This window comes from Nannospalax galili, unplaced genomic scaffold (assembly GCF_000622305.1).
Source record: "Nannospalax galili isolate Female #2095 unplaced genomic scaffold, S.galili_v1.0 scaffold678, whole genome shotgun sequence".
NCBI classification, from domain to species: domain Eukaryota; kingdom Metazoa; phylum Chordata; class Mammalia; order Rodentia; family Spalacidae; genus Nannospalax; species Nannospalax galili.
In genome coordinates this window covers 399450-414451 of record NW_008341807.1, presented here as the reverse complement: position 1 = coordinate 414451, position 15002 = coordinate 399450, and the positions used below count along the sequence as shown (strand labels likewise).

Genomic DNA, 15002 nt, shown 5'->3' with positions numbered 1-15002 from the left:
TGTGAATATATGTATTTTAGATATTCATATATATATATATATAATATGTATGAATATCTTGAGGCTATTGTGAATGGGAGGGTTTCCCTGTATCCTTTCTCCAATTGCTTGTTATTCATATATAGAAAGGCTGATTTTTGTAGATTAATTTTGTATCCTGCCACTTTGCTGAAAATGTTAATCAGTTCTATGAGTTTCCTACTGGAATTTTTGGGATCTCTCAGGTGTAGTATATCATACCATCTGCAAACGGAATAATCTGACCATTTCTTTTCCAATTAGTACTCCTTTAAACTTCCTTCTCTTGTCTTATTGCTCTAGCAAGAGTTTCAAGCACTATATTAAAAAGGAGTGGAGATAGTGGACATCTTTGTCTGGTTCCTGATTTTAATGTGAATGCTTCCAGTTTTTTGTCATTTAGAAAGATGTTGGCTGTGGGTGTGTTGTACATAGCTTTAATTAAGTTGAGGTATGGACCCTCCAGTCCAACTCCATTTAGAACTTTTTTCACAAATGGATGCTGAATTTTGTTTTTCTACATCTATTGAAATGACCACGTGATTTCTGTCTTTAAGTCCATTTATATGATTCATGACATTTAATGACTTAAAATTTTGAACCATCCCTGCATCTCTGACATAAGGCCTATTTGATCATGTTGGATGATCTTTTCCATGTGTGGCTGTATGTGTGGTGTGCGAGTAATTTGTTGAAAATTTTTGCATCTATGTTCATTAAGGATATGGGTCTATGGTTTTCTTTTTTGGTTGTGCCCTGACCTGGTTTAGGTAATAGAGTGATGCTGGCTTCATAGAAGGAATTTGCAAGTTCTCCCTCTGTTTCTATCTTTTTGAATAATTTAAAATGTTTGGTTGAATTTAGCTGTGAAACCATCTGGGCCTGGGCTTCTTTTAGTCAGGAAGGCTTTGTATTATTGTTTCAATTTCCTTATATGTTATGTGTCTGTTTTAGTCGGGAGGCTTTGTATTACTGTTTCAATTTCCTTATATGTTTTGGTTGTGTTTCAACTGTTGATCTCTTCTTGATTTAACTTTGGTGGTTCCCATGATTTCAGATATTCATCCACTTCTTTTAGGCTTTCAAATTTAATAGACTATGGTTTTTAAAGTATTCCCTTATAATGTTCTGGATCTTTTGGGTGCCTTTGTGATGTTTCCACTTTCATCTCTGATTTTGTTGATTTGGATTTGCTCTTTCTTTCTTTTGATTAACTGGGCAAAGTGTCTGTCTATCTTGTTTAGCTTTTCAAAGAACCAGCTCTTAAGATTCATTGATTCTTTGTTTCTATTTCATTAATTTCAGCTGATTTTTGTTATTTCCTCTTGTCTGCTGGATTTGGGTTTAATTTGTTTTTGCCCTTCCAGAGTCTTGAGTTGCAATGTTAAGTCATTTATTTGTGCTTTTGCTGATTTTTTAATGTGGGCACTTAGAGCTATAAACTTCTCTCTTAGGACCGCTTTTAAAGTATCCCAGAGGTTTTGTTGTGTTGTATTAGCCTTTTCATTTAGTTCCAAGAATATTTTTATTTCTTTCTTAATTTCTTCTTTGACCTACTTATCATTCAGGAGTGCATTGTTTAATCTCCATGAGTTCCTATAGTTCCTAGGACTTCTTTTGGTGTTGATTTTAAGATTTAGTGTGTTTTGGTCTGACAGAATGCATGAAACTATTTCAGGTTTTTTGTATTTCAGGTTTGTTGTGTGCCCCAGTATGTGATCAATTTTAGAGAAAGCTCCTTGGGATGCTGAATATAAAGTGTATTCTTTGGAGCTTGGGTGGAATATTTGCTAGATGTCTGTTAGGTCCATCTGATGTATGGTATCATTTAATTCAGATGTCTATCTGGGCTTTATCCGCTTGACCTAATGCAGACAGTAGGGTACTGAAGTCCCCTGCTGTTACTGAGTTGGAGTTAATCTGTGTCTTAAAGTCCTATAGTGTTGTTTTTATGAAATTGGGTGCACCAGAGTTTTGTGCATATATGTTCATGATTGTAGTATCTTCTTGATCAATTGTTACTTTGATCAGAATGAAATGACCCTCTTTATCTCTTCTGATTAAAGTCTACTTTGTCAGATATTAGAATTGTAACCCCTGCTTGTTTCTTAGTGCCATTTGCTTGAAATATTCTTTTCCATCCTTTCACCTTAAGGTAGTGCTTGTCCTTGAAGGTGAAATGCGTTTCTTGCAGTCAACAAAAGAATGGGTTTTGTTTCTTAATCCATTCAACTTGCCTGTAGACACTGGGGAGTTCAGTCCACTGATATTTAAAGTTGTTACTGAAGATATGTATTGGTTGCCATCATTTTGATTTTTGTTTGCATTCTTGGTCTAATTTTGTGTTTCCACAGTTATACCTTCATTTAGTTTCTTTCTGTTGCCCCTGGGGTAGAGTTGTTCAATTCTCCATTCTTTCTATTGATTCAAGTATTCTTTGAAGGGCTGGTTTTGTGGACATGTATTCTTTCAGCCTATTCACGTCGTGAAAGATTTTTCTTTCCCTTTCAACTATAATAGACATCTTTACTTGGTAAAATATTCTGGGTTGACATCTATGGTCATTTAGAACTGAGAGTACTTTGGTCCAGGCTCTCCTGGCTTTCAGAGTTTGCATTGATAAGTCAGCTGTAATTCTGATAGGTTTTCCTTTATATATGGACTTGTTTTTCTTCTGCAGCTTTCAGTATTCTCTCTTTTTTCTGTACATTTAGTGTTTTTACTATGATTTGGTCCTATGTGGTATTCTATGTGCTTCTTTTATTTATGGGCATGGCTTTCCTTAATTTTGGGAAATTCTCTTGTATAGTCCTGTTTAAGATCTGGTTAATACCATTAACCTGAGATTCTTCTCCTTTCTCTATGCCTATGATGCGTAAATTTGGTCTTTTCATGGTATCCCCATTTCTTGCATATTCCATTCCTGTGGTTTTAAATTTTTTTCATAATCGTTGTTTGAGCGGTCCAATTCTTCAACTTTATCAACCAGTCTTGATATTCTGTTTTCTATTTGATTCAATTCTAGTGGTAAGGCTTTCTCCTGTCATTTCAAATTGGCTTATTGAGTTTTTCACTTCCTTCTTTCTTCATTTCAGCCTGGGTTTTCTTCATATGTCTACATCTTTTGTGAGTTCAGTTAGAAGTTTATCCCTATCTTCTTTTAGTTCTTTGATTTGTTTGCGTATTCTTTAAATTCACTGAATTCTCTGATCATGTTTATGATTGTTCTTTTAAATTCTGTGCCCTATGTTATCTCTAGGGGGTTTTCCTTGTACAACTCCTCTCTATAGGACTGACTGGTTTTGGTAGCAACATATTATCTTGTTTTTCCATACTATTATTTTTCTATTGTGATTTTGACATATGGATTTCTTTTGTTTGTGTTTCTAATATAAACCTCAAGCCTTCTTTTGTTGAGTTGACATCTGCTTCTCTTTGTATTATTGGTGTGCTTTGGTTGTTTTCTTATTGGGTGTGTAAAAGCTAGATGGTCTAGGCTGTGGGTTTTCTCAGATCTTATATTGGCAGGAACAGATGGCTTCAGTCCAGCTACTCAGGAGCTCCTGCAGACGCCCAAGTCAGGTGCCAGGCAGGTATTCTCAGGCTTCCTCCTAAGCTGACTAATTGGGGGGGGGGCAATTTAGGCCCCCTCAGGCAGTCTGCAAAGGTCTGGGCCCCTACTGGAGGGCAGAGAAGCCTAGACCTGGGGTGGTAGGATAGATTGCAGGTGGTCCCAATGTAGAGGGATGGGCACGGCACAATTTGGGGAAGTTTGCCACGATGAAGAGGCCAGATCCAGGCACTCTTAGGCAGTGTTCTAAGGTTTGGGTCCCTACTGTAGGGCAAAGAAGCCTAGCCCTGGTGAAGAAGGAGGGGCCACACATGGTCCCAATGTAGAACGTTGGGCACAGTACAATTTAGGGAAACTCACCACCACATGGGGGCTGCATCCAGGCACTCTCAGGCAGTCTCTGAGGTCTGGACTCCTACTGTAAGGCAGAGAAGTCTAGCCTTGGTGAACTGAGAGGAACCACACAGTGGTCCCAATGTAGGGGCTTGGGCATGGCCAAGGAGGCGGGATCCAGGCTCTCTCAGGGAGTGTTCTAAGATCTGGGCCCCTGCTGTAGGGCAGAGAAGCCTCAAAACCCAAATGATTTTAACAAAAATATTTCAAGGTAAAAAAATTTCCCTAACAGCACCCTTGCAGCTAGTGGTATTCATGTGATGATTTAAAGAAAGGTTTGGCTTTCCTTATACAAGGCTCACCCACTCTAGATTTTCTACCTTTTTTTCTTCTGAAGACTTTTAGACCTAAGGATGCAAACACAGCAGCTAGCCCTCACCCATGTGGACAAAGACTGAATGTGAGCTAGTCACTCAAAGCCACTATAACCACCCAGGGAGTCCACCTACCTGAAAAAGTTTCAGCCACCCACCAAGATTTTTTAATTTCTTTTATCTACATATAAACAGACCTCTAATTATTAGTGACACTGAGTCATCGTGAGTTCTCAGCCATTTGTCATTTCTCCTCTAGCTTCGGCTGTATCTGTAAATTTTCACTCAGTTGTCTCTTGATTGTAAACAGAATTCTGTAGAACACAATCGTATGAACTGATTACTTTCTCAATTTTCAATTTTCTACCAACATAGTACAGTTTTTCCTTTTTTCAGTCCCACGCCAAACTCCCCATTTCCAAATGAAGTTTCGCATGATAATCAGAATGCATGAGAACACAGCCACCTCCCCCACTGGGGTCTGTACAGACACACCAGCCACTGAGAGGAGACAGCAGCAGGAAGTCAAGGTTATGAGGAGCAGCCACTCCAAAACACTGTTCGCTGACATTTTGGTTGTGCACTTTACAAAAGATAAGGGCCCTCTCAAAACTGTCTGAAACTTCAGGGAATATTCAACATTCTTAAGCAATAATTTACACAGCCTAAGCCATATTTTCAAGGTAGAGCATCTATAATTTGTTAAGGTGTTTCTGGTAACTGCAGTGATGAAACTAGCAGATGTTCAGGTAATCGTAATTAAAAACTCCCCATGACTAAGTAGCATAATGACCTTTATTAATCACTGCATCTGGTGTCTGCCAAATGGGAAAGAAACAATACTCAAGCAGCCTATTTTTAAAGGGTAACAAGTTATCTGAATGAAGATGCTTCCGCACATTTAAATGACATTTAAATTATATTACGATAGTGGTACAAACAAACATTTAATTCCAAGTAGCAATCTAAATAAAATAACTCACTCCAACCCTAATTGCTCTCTAGAGAATGTTCATAATGTCTACTGGGCAGTCTGTTTCAGTAATAAAATAATACTAAGCGTTGAATCCTCTCAGTAATTAGACAACTGATTAAATTTATCAATTATCTACTGTTCATATGCATGTCATCACTGATGCTAAGCTATAGAGAAATGAGTATCAGGCTCCTGCATGGATCACTGCATTCTCCAAGATTAACTTTCTCCAAAGTTCAAGAAGCTTATGCTTTAATAAAGAACAGAGTACATTTTAAATTTTTATAAGGGCTGGAGAGTTGGCTCAGTAGTTAAGACAACTTGCTGCTTTTGCAGAGGACTTGGGCTTAGTTCCCAGCACTCACATGACAACCAACAACCTCCTGTCACTCCAGTTCCCAGGGATCTGACATCCTTTTCTGGCCTTCCCAGGCATGGCACACATGAAGTACACATACATACACCAATACATATAAAATAAAAATAAATATTTTTGAAAAAGAAAAAAACATTATAAATATCTATGCTATAAGGCACTGTGGAAATATGCTCAGTTAAGTACTCTAAATCATTTCCAAGTGGAGTGTGGCATCGCTGCTCTTCGGTTCCCAGGTATTCCCTACACCACCCTTTCAAAGCATGAGAAAGCAGATATTGAATCCACGTCTCCCATGTCTGTGTGTCTGCAATTATACCGCAAAACTACATAAATCTGATGTGTATCCATGGTTTTACAATATCCACTCTTTTCTCCATCAACATAAGAAAGTATGCACAATATCTGTGAGAGTATATGGTATCTAAAAGAAACTATCAACAGATGAGTTATAGATCTGTCACTAATACTCTTATGTACTATTACTTCCACTAATAAATGGACATGCTGTCTACCACAGGCAAACATCCTTCTATGAAAGTGAAAGTTTTACAGTTTTTTTCACATGGATGCAGTAACCTAAATCAAACCTAAATGTCATTTTTATAAAAATATAAAAACTATGTTTTGCCTGCTATACTAAGATACAGTCTTTGGTTTTGATACTTTTTTTCCTGTGTTATGTTCATATGGTATTTGACTATAATCAGGAGGAACACAGGAGATAAACAAATAGGAAACCAAAAGCAGCATCCTTTAAGAATGTGTCATCCAGAATGTGTCTAGCCCCTCACCACTGAGACACAGGAACAAAGGTCAATAAGTCAGAGGAGCACATTTCCAAGACTGCTATCACAGATGGTGGAAGGGTTTGGGGCTCCTGTTACTTCACAGATTACTTGAGCAAATGTAGTTTGCACATTAATACAAATGTCGATTGCATTTCAAAACCTAATGATTCTTTTATTCAAGAAGCACATGTTAAACATTTACTACATGCACAGGTAAAATGCTACACATTCTAAGGCAGCTTGTATAAAATTTGGAGAGGAAATTACCATCATTAAATATATTTAATAACAAAGGCAGTGATTAACTGAAAGAAGAAATAACAGACTAGACATGGATGGCAGAAAGACTTCGATTGGAAAGCATGGGCTTAGGTACCCCAAGTGCCTGACAAAGGGCACTACTTCTGCCCCAAAGCACTGAGCACTCAGATGTTTAAACTATGTATGAAAGAAATACTATTCTAAATTATGGCAAAATTTGAAAATGAAAATTCACTCAAGCAGACCAGTACATATTTAGATTTTCTTAAAAGGTCAACAGAGGGGTTAGAGAGATGGCTCAGTGGTTAAGAGCACTGGCTGCTCTTGCAGAAGACCCAGGTTTGATTCCCAGCACCCACACAGCAGCTAACAACTGTCGGAACTCCAGTTCCAAGGGACCTGACACCTTCTTCTGACCTCCATGGGCATTGCACAACACTTACATACATGCACTTACATACACGCAGACAATATACTCATACACATAAAATATTTTTAAAAGGTCAATAGAAAACAGAGAAAAAACAAAAATTTAATCATAAACAAATCAAAGTATAATAAATCTGAATGTTATGCATGTTTACTTAACAAACATTTTTACTGTGTATCAGGTACTGTCCTAAGCACTTTTCAAATATTGACTCAGTTACTCTACAATTAACCTTACGAGAACATCTGTCTCCTTTTTACACTTGAGGAAACTGAGACACAGAGAAACTGAGTAACTTCCCAAGGACATGAGCTGAGAAGTAGTGGATTCAAAACCCAAGCCCAGGCAGGTACTGTGAAAACAGACTCTATCCACTGCTGTCCAATAGAGCTTTCTGTACTATAGCTACTAAAGACTTAGGGTATGCAAATATAATTGAAAGACAAATATTTATTTTACAGAATTTTAATTACTTAAATTTAAATAACCAAATGTGACGAGTGGTGCCACACTGGAGAACTCAGACTACAGAGTCTTGTCACTACACAGCATGCCTTATTGACAGCATGAGGAGAAGAATGTCGTTCAGGTGATCCATTACACTTAATCTTTAACATGCAACTAATTCAAAGAGAACCTTTAAGTCATTTAAGAGTTTTAAATTACAAAGGACTGTAAAAACTTACTGCTTTATTTCAAAAACTGTCCTACTTCAAAAGTTCTCTAACCACAGTCAAGAAATGATACAATGAGATAATGAACTAATAAAATAGGCTCATTTGTCCTGGGGGGAAAACTGTCTTCCTGTAGCCACAGCTGGCCGGGAACTCAGTATGTAGACCAGGCTGTCTCCATCTCACAGAAATCTGCCTGCCTCTGCTTCCCATGTGCTAGGATTAGAGGGGTGCACCACTATGCTAGGCTTCTGAAATAATTTTTAGAGGGAAAAAAAGGTCATTATTATCTGAACTAAATATATTTTCTGAATACAGCCTTAAAAGACTTTTTAATCAATAAACTTTGCCTAAATTTAAAGATAAAACTTCCTGCCTTAAATTTTCCAAACATAAGTTAATTGGCATTGTTTTAAAAATTAATAAAGATCACTATATTGTATCTGACCACTGTCTACAAAGCCATGCATACTGTCCTAAATGTAACACCAATAGTCACCTGAGAGACCAGGAGTACAATACAAGCAACAGTAACAGCAACAATTTTAGCAGCAGTCCACACGTCATCCTCACAAGTTACTAAGTACAACCTAAGCCCTTTATACAGCTTATCCTATTCAGTCCTCACAACATTCTGGCAAAGTAGTGACTATCACTGTCCCCATTTTTCAGAACTTGATGCACATAGCTAACAGGTGAACAAATCCAAAAGTGAGAGGCCTCCATCTGTCTGGTTTGGAGTTCATGCTCTTAAACGCCCTCCTACATTACCTTTCCATCATAGCAAATCACTCACATAACTGTGCATCAACTCAGCAGTAAGCTGTGAAAATCTCCAAAAGTGATTCATAATTAAGCCAAATACACAACTCTCTAATACTACTAAAAAGCACTTTAACATTGTGTGTGCATCTGTACATATGGAAAAAGTAACACAGTCAAATCAGCATTATGAATTGATATTGTCACCAAAAGGTTAGTACAAAAACAAACAAACAAACAAAAAAAAAAAACAATGGTTAAGAGCACTGGCTACTCTTGCAGAGGACCCAGGTTCAGTTCCCAGCACCCACATGGAAGGTAACAACCATCCATAACTCTGGTTCCAGGAGAATCTGAAGCTCTCGTCTGCCCTCTGCAGGCATAGCATGGTACAGGTGCACTTACATACCTGCAGGCAATATATTCATACACATAAAAAATAAATAAATTTTTTAAATAAAAAATGGCTTTAAGAGATAAAGTAGAGGACAAACGTTAAGAACTGTATGAGATCTTTGGAACAACTAATCCTGTAATAGATGGAAAACACACTGACACCAAAATTCACTGACTGGCCTGAAGTCACATGGTGGTAAAACTAGATCACAGGTCTTGACTCCCAAACCATCAATATGCCCACATTACAATGTTTCATCTTAGGGCATGCACTGTTCCTTATTAAAAATGCCCAACCTCAGCACAGAAGACAGCACCATACAACAGTATTTAAATTGTACACTTAAAGACTATGTATTTAAATGATACTTTTACTTCTGATTGTATTCTTTATCACATTGGACAGCTTACCAATACCAACTACTTGGACTACAAACAGTAAACCAGAAGTCTAGCAGCCAGGGTTGGCACACATGCTTAGTCCCAGTTTCTGTATTTCTGCTACTGCACTGTTTTCACTCTCACAGTCACATCATGGCTGTCACATCTGGAGGGACTAAATTCACACTCCAGGGGAGGCAAGGCTGTCATCCACAAGTGCAAACCACCTCAAAAGGCAACTTTCTCAGAAATCCCTAACAGGCATTTGCTTATGTTAGGAAATTAAGTTTGTTTTCTACTGACCATAAGATCACTCCCAAGAAAATCAAGGTTCTGTCATTAGTAAAGATTCAAAGGAAGACGGATATTTTGCAGACAACGAACAGTCTCTGCCACATGAAGCCATTTCTCAAACTCTCATTAAATAATTTTTATAGTGTCTTCTTTAGAGCTCAAAGAAGAAACTCTGTAAATCATGAAGAACCATAAAGCACAATCAAATAAAGCTGTATTAGATGTTATAACTTCAGTTTCTCGAGCATTCTGATGCAGCTAGCACAAGAGCAGGAAGAAATCAACAAACACAGCAAATAACCAAGATTAAGCACAAATTCTAGATTTTGTGGCAAATTGATTCAGAAAGCTCTTTCAGACAGCAGTGGAAGGGTGGAGCTTGCTCTCCCTTCCTCCAAATATCATCTTGACAGCATATCCAAACTTCTAGGGTAGTTTTGTTTGGTTGGTTGACTGCTTGGAGTTTGAGTTTGTTTTGCTTTGATGTGTGTGTGTGTGTGTGTGTGTGTGTGTCTGTGTGTGTGTGTGTCTGTGTGTGTAGCCTGACTCAGCATCCACTTTAAGGTCAAGAGTAAACCCAAACTACTGAGAACCTGTTCCTTCAGAATTCCCTCACTCGTTCACTCGTTCTTTTATTGAAACAGCATATCCAGCATGAAATGGAGATGTCAAAATGGAAAAGATTTTCTCTCTTCTGACCCCTTCTGACTTAGAATAGCATTCACATACACAATCATAAACAGATGTTAACGATTTCTCTCATTGCTTGCAATGAGCTCAACACTGTTGCAGCACTTGATATGTAAACAAACACAGATACATTCATACACTATTTCGAGTTTAAAGCAAAGAAGGGTCATGAAGGATTAAGGCCATATGGCCAGGTCACAAGAGAAGAACATGACTCAGTGAGTTTGTATATATTATAAACAAACTAAGATTAACTTTTTGGTTGCAAGGTTAGGTAAAAATATTTGTCCACAGAGTTATGCCCACATTGTAAAAAATCATTCCTACAAAGATCTCTCCCTGAACCTAGAACTCATGATGCAGCCAGATAAGCTGTTCAGTGAGCGCCAGAGATCCTCCTGTCTCTGCCTCCCCAGTACTGAGATTACAGATGTACACCACCACACCTGGCTTTTATGTGGATTCTAGGGATCAAACTCAGGTCCTTGTCGGTGTGCATCAGGTACTTTATTAAATGAACCATTTCCCCAACTCCTTGTCTTATTTTGTTTTTCCATTTCTGCTACATAGCCCAGACTGGCCTAGACCTCCTGGTCTACATTGCCCCAGTACTGGCATTACAGGTGTGTACTACCACATCCAGCTTGTAAGCTGGTCTTCATATGATCTCTTCCTGTGTGGGCACCTGAGCTCCCCTCCAACCCATCTCTACTACTACTCCTCAGCCTTAATCTAATTTCTTGCCATGCTGACAACACAGTTTCTCCAATATATTTGCCTTCATGTAACTCCATGACTTTTTAAAAAACACATGATCTCTTTTGTTTGGGATGTGCACACATGCTCATTTTTCCCTGGAGAGCTAAACTTTATGTATCCTTTGAGGTTCAGCTCACCTGAAAACCTGGGTCATCAGTGTGATCCTCTCCCTTCGCTCATTAGGAAACTAGACTCAATCAAGACCTATACACTTTGGGAAGACTTGGCACCTGTACTATAGCACCTACCATACTATTACAGTCACTGATTTTTGCTCTGATCATGTGGGTCTGAGTTCCTGGAGGAGTTAGCTGAGTATTCCTGAACTTAGGATGCATTACACATTCAATACATTTATCAGATAAACCAGGCCAGGTGTGGTAACACACGTCTTTAATCCCAGCACTCCAGGGCAGAGGCAGAGGCAGAGGCAGAGGTAGGTGGATCTCGTGAGTTCAAGGCCAGCCTGAATACCAGAGGAGGTTACCAAGATATCTAGGACAGTGCTAAAGAACAAAAGTAAGAAAGCCAAGAGCTCGTGTGTTTGTGTTCCAACAAGAGAGACCTCCAAGGCCTTGTTTAAAATCAACTCTTACCTTAAGAATAACTGTAATGAAGTTGTCACCAGGTTTTGCAATCTACCAAAACAGAGAAAAAAGAACACTAGAAATAAAAGCAAAAATAGACAAATGGAATCACATCAAACTAAAAAGCATCTGTAAAGCAAACATTCAAAATGCGAAGATGACCTACAAAATAAAAGAAATATTCACACACTATGCACCTCAAAAGGTGCTGACATTCCAAAATTCCCAAAACCTACCTGGCTGGAAAAGAAGGGGGGGCGGGGGGGGGCATCAGGTCTAAATAGCCATTTTTCAAAAGAAGATGTAGAGAGATGACAGGTACATGATGAAAATGTCAACATCATTTGTCATCAAGAAAACACAAATCAAAATCACAATGCGGTATCACCTCAGCCCAGTGGGTGAACAGTACTGAAAAGACTGAACACAGTGCTTATGAGGACACAGAGAAAAGAGAACACCACTTCGAGAAAGTACACAGTACAGAAGCTCCGACAGAAAATTAAAAATACAATTATTACACAGTCTAGCAATCTGAGGTCTACGTAGACATCCAAAGGAAATGAACTTAATATGTCAGAGACATTTGCACAACCATGTTCATTGAAGAACTATTCATAACAGTCAAGCAAACAAAAAAAGAAAATGTAAATAATAACTGATAAACAGGCAAAGAAAATGTGGTAAACAATACAATATTACTTGGCTATGAAAAGTGAAATCCTGGGGCTGGAGAGATAGCTCAGCAGTTAAGAACACTGGCTACTTTTGCAGAGGACCCAGATTCAATTCCCAGCACCCACGTGGCAGCTAACAACCATCTGTAACTCCAGTTTCAATCCAACAACCTCTTCTGACCTCCTCCGGCATTGCACAACATGGGTACATTTACATACATGAAGGCAATACCTTCATACACATAAAATAAAAATAATTTTACAAGACGAAATCCTAGCCAGGCATGGTGGTGCACACCTTTAGTCCCAATACTCAGGAGCAGAGGCAGGTGAATATCTGTGAGATCAAGACTACCCTGATTTACACAGCTAGTTCCAGGTCAGCTAGGCCTACAGGGAGACCCTGTCTCAGAAAAAAGTAAGAAAAGAAAAGAAAAAGAAAAAGACATCCTGGAATTTATAACAAAACGGATGAACTAAGAGATCATTAAACAAAGTAAGCTGGGCAACAAAATGCAAGCATCACATGATCTCATTCCTGTAGAGAATCCAAAAAGGTAGATCTCAGAGAAGATGGGAGTAGAATGGTGATTATCAGAGGTCAGACACAGCAAGGTGGGGAGTGGCAGTGAGAGGTCAATCAATGAGTTCTAAGTAACAATCAGATAGAAGCAGGAAAGCTCTGGGACATAATACAGTGACTATACAGTACATTATAAACAACTGATAAATGTTTAAAGATAAAAGTGTTAACATGATTTAAGCATTATACAGTATGTACCAAACATTATACAGTATGTCATTAATATGTACAACTTTTACAAGTTTTCAAGCACTTTTTTTTAATAAACTTTTTACAAACAAGTCCTTTGGAAAGGAAATGAAGTATCTAAATCATCCCAAGTCAGCAGCTTCTGTTTGAAAGCTGGAGAAACGTGAACTGTTCTCACATGATTTTTATCTAAATAAGCATGAGGATTTAAAGGCAAACCTAGTCCCCTGGAAATCCACAGCTCCAGTGATCACGTTCATACCTCGTGCATGGCTCAGGAAACTGTGAGCTTTACTTTTCAGTCTGATCAACAGTGAGTTCTCGGCCTAGTCAATGTAGTGGAGACTGGCTCTAGAGACTCTAGAGTCAGAAGCAAGTTAACAGGACATTCAGAAGAAAACTGTGATGGTTTCTTTTCTGTTTAACATAGTGCCACTCAGCTCATCCACTTCTGTTCCACAAGACTACATTGTTTTATCTCTGTCCTTGAAGGCTCTATGTTGGAAAGTACATGTCCATTAAATTACACCAGCTAAGGAAAACCTCTTAGACAAGACTGCCCTAACAAAGGCAAGCACGTTCATTCACTCCATTGCATAACTTTTTTCCTCCCCCAAGGTAATTTTAAACCACACCCTGGCCTGGGATCCTACAAGTTTGTTTACAATATTACACCAAAGAAAACTGAGTGGTGAAAACATCTCAAGCAACTTATAATTATTTCAACCTAAACTTTGATATCCTACTAGGATGTCTTCACAAATCTATTTTTCCCTTCTATTTACTAATGTTAATATTAGGACAATATTTGAAAATGATGTGTTCTCTCTACATCTAACCACATTCATGTTATATTGTTAACTGTATTTTAAATTCTTTTTCTACAGATTTATTTTTATGATTTTTTAAAGTATGTATATATGGGGGGGTGCTCATGAGTTCAAGTACTCAGAGTCCAGATGAAGGCATCAGATCCCCTGGAGCTGGACTTACAGGTGGTTGTGAGCTGTCCAATATAGGTACTGGGAACTGAACTCAGGTCCTCTACAAGTACAGTACATGCTTTTAACCCATCTCCCCACCCCATATTTTAAACTCTTATTATCAGTATTTCATATCTGTCTATGATACTGCTTTTTAAAATATTTTATTTATTATTTCTATTTTATGTGTATGAGTGTTTTGCCTACATGTATGCAAGTGCACCTGAGTCATGCAAAGACCACAGACGTCAGAAAAGGATGTCAGATCCCATGGAACTAGAGTTACAGACAGCTGTTAGCCACCATGTGGGTGCTGCGAATGGAAACGGGGTCCTCTGCAAGAGCAGCCAGTGTTCTTAAACCAGAGTCATCTCTCCAGCCCCGTATTGCTTTTCTCAAAGGGACTGCCATTATTTAAAAACTGGTTGGCTAGAGAGATGGCTTTAGTACTGCACTTGCAGAGGACCAGAGTTCAGTTCCCAGCAACCATACTGGGCAGCTTGGAACTACCTGTACTCACATGCACATACCTATACAAAGACACACACAAACACAATAATTAAAAAATAAATCTTTTTAAAAATCATTTCTTTTTTAAAAAATGGTAAAATACAACAGTATTTTGCAGAAGAATAAAAATAGTAAATACGTTAACAAAAAGTAAATATATTAACAATACGACTATTAACACTATTAGAAGAGTTCTGAAAAGCAAGTTTCTCAAAAAAAAAATCTTTGCATAAACTTTTTCTGTTTTCCCAATTAAAGAAAATTCTATCTAAAACAATTGAAAATGTGAGCACAAACACCACACCTTACTGCACAGTATCTTTGGCAGAATTCATTCTATATTCATATGGTGTTTCCTGGCACTTACGAGATACATACACATTCTTC

The 15002-nt window shown here is 38.1% G+C and overlaps 1 protein-coding gene across 2 annotated transcripts in view; it reads right to left on the bottom strand.

Annotated features, from left to right (window-relative positions):
* Usp6nl (USP6 N-terminal like) overlaps nt 1-15002 on the bottom strand; it is a 149555-nt gene that overhangs the window by 98707 nt on the left and 35846 nt on the right. Inside the window, exon 3 of one of the 2 annotated variants that reach the window (XM_029565535.1) lies at nt 11683-11724. The exons of the other annotated variant lie outside the window; for it this stretch is intronic. The gene's annotated coding sequence lies outside the window, so the exon portion shown is untranslated. The remainder of the gene's footprint in view (nt 1-11682; nt 11725-15002) is intronic. 2 annotated transcript variants of the gene reach the window in all.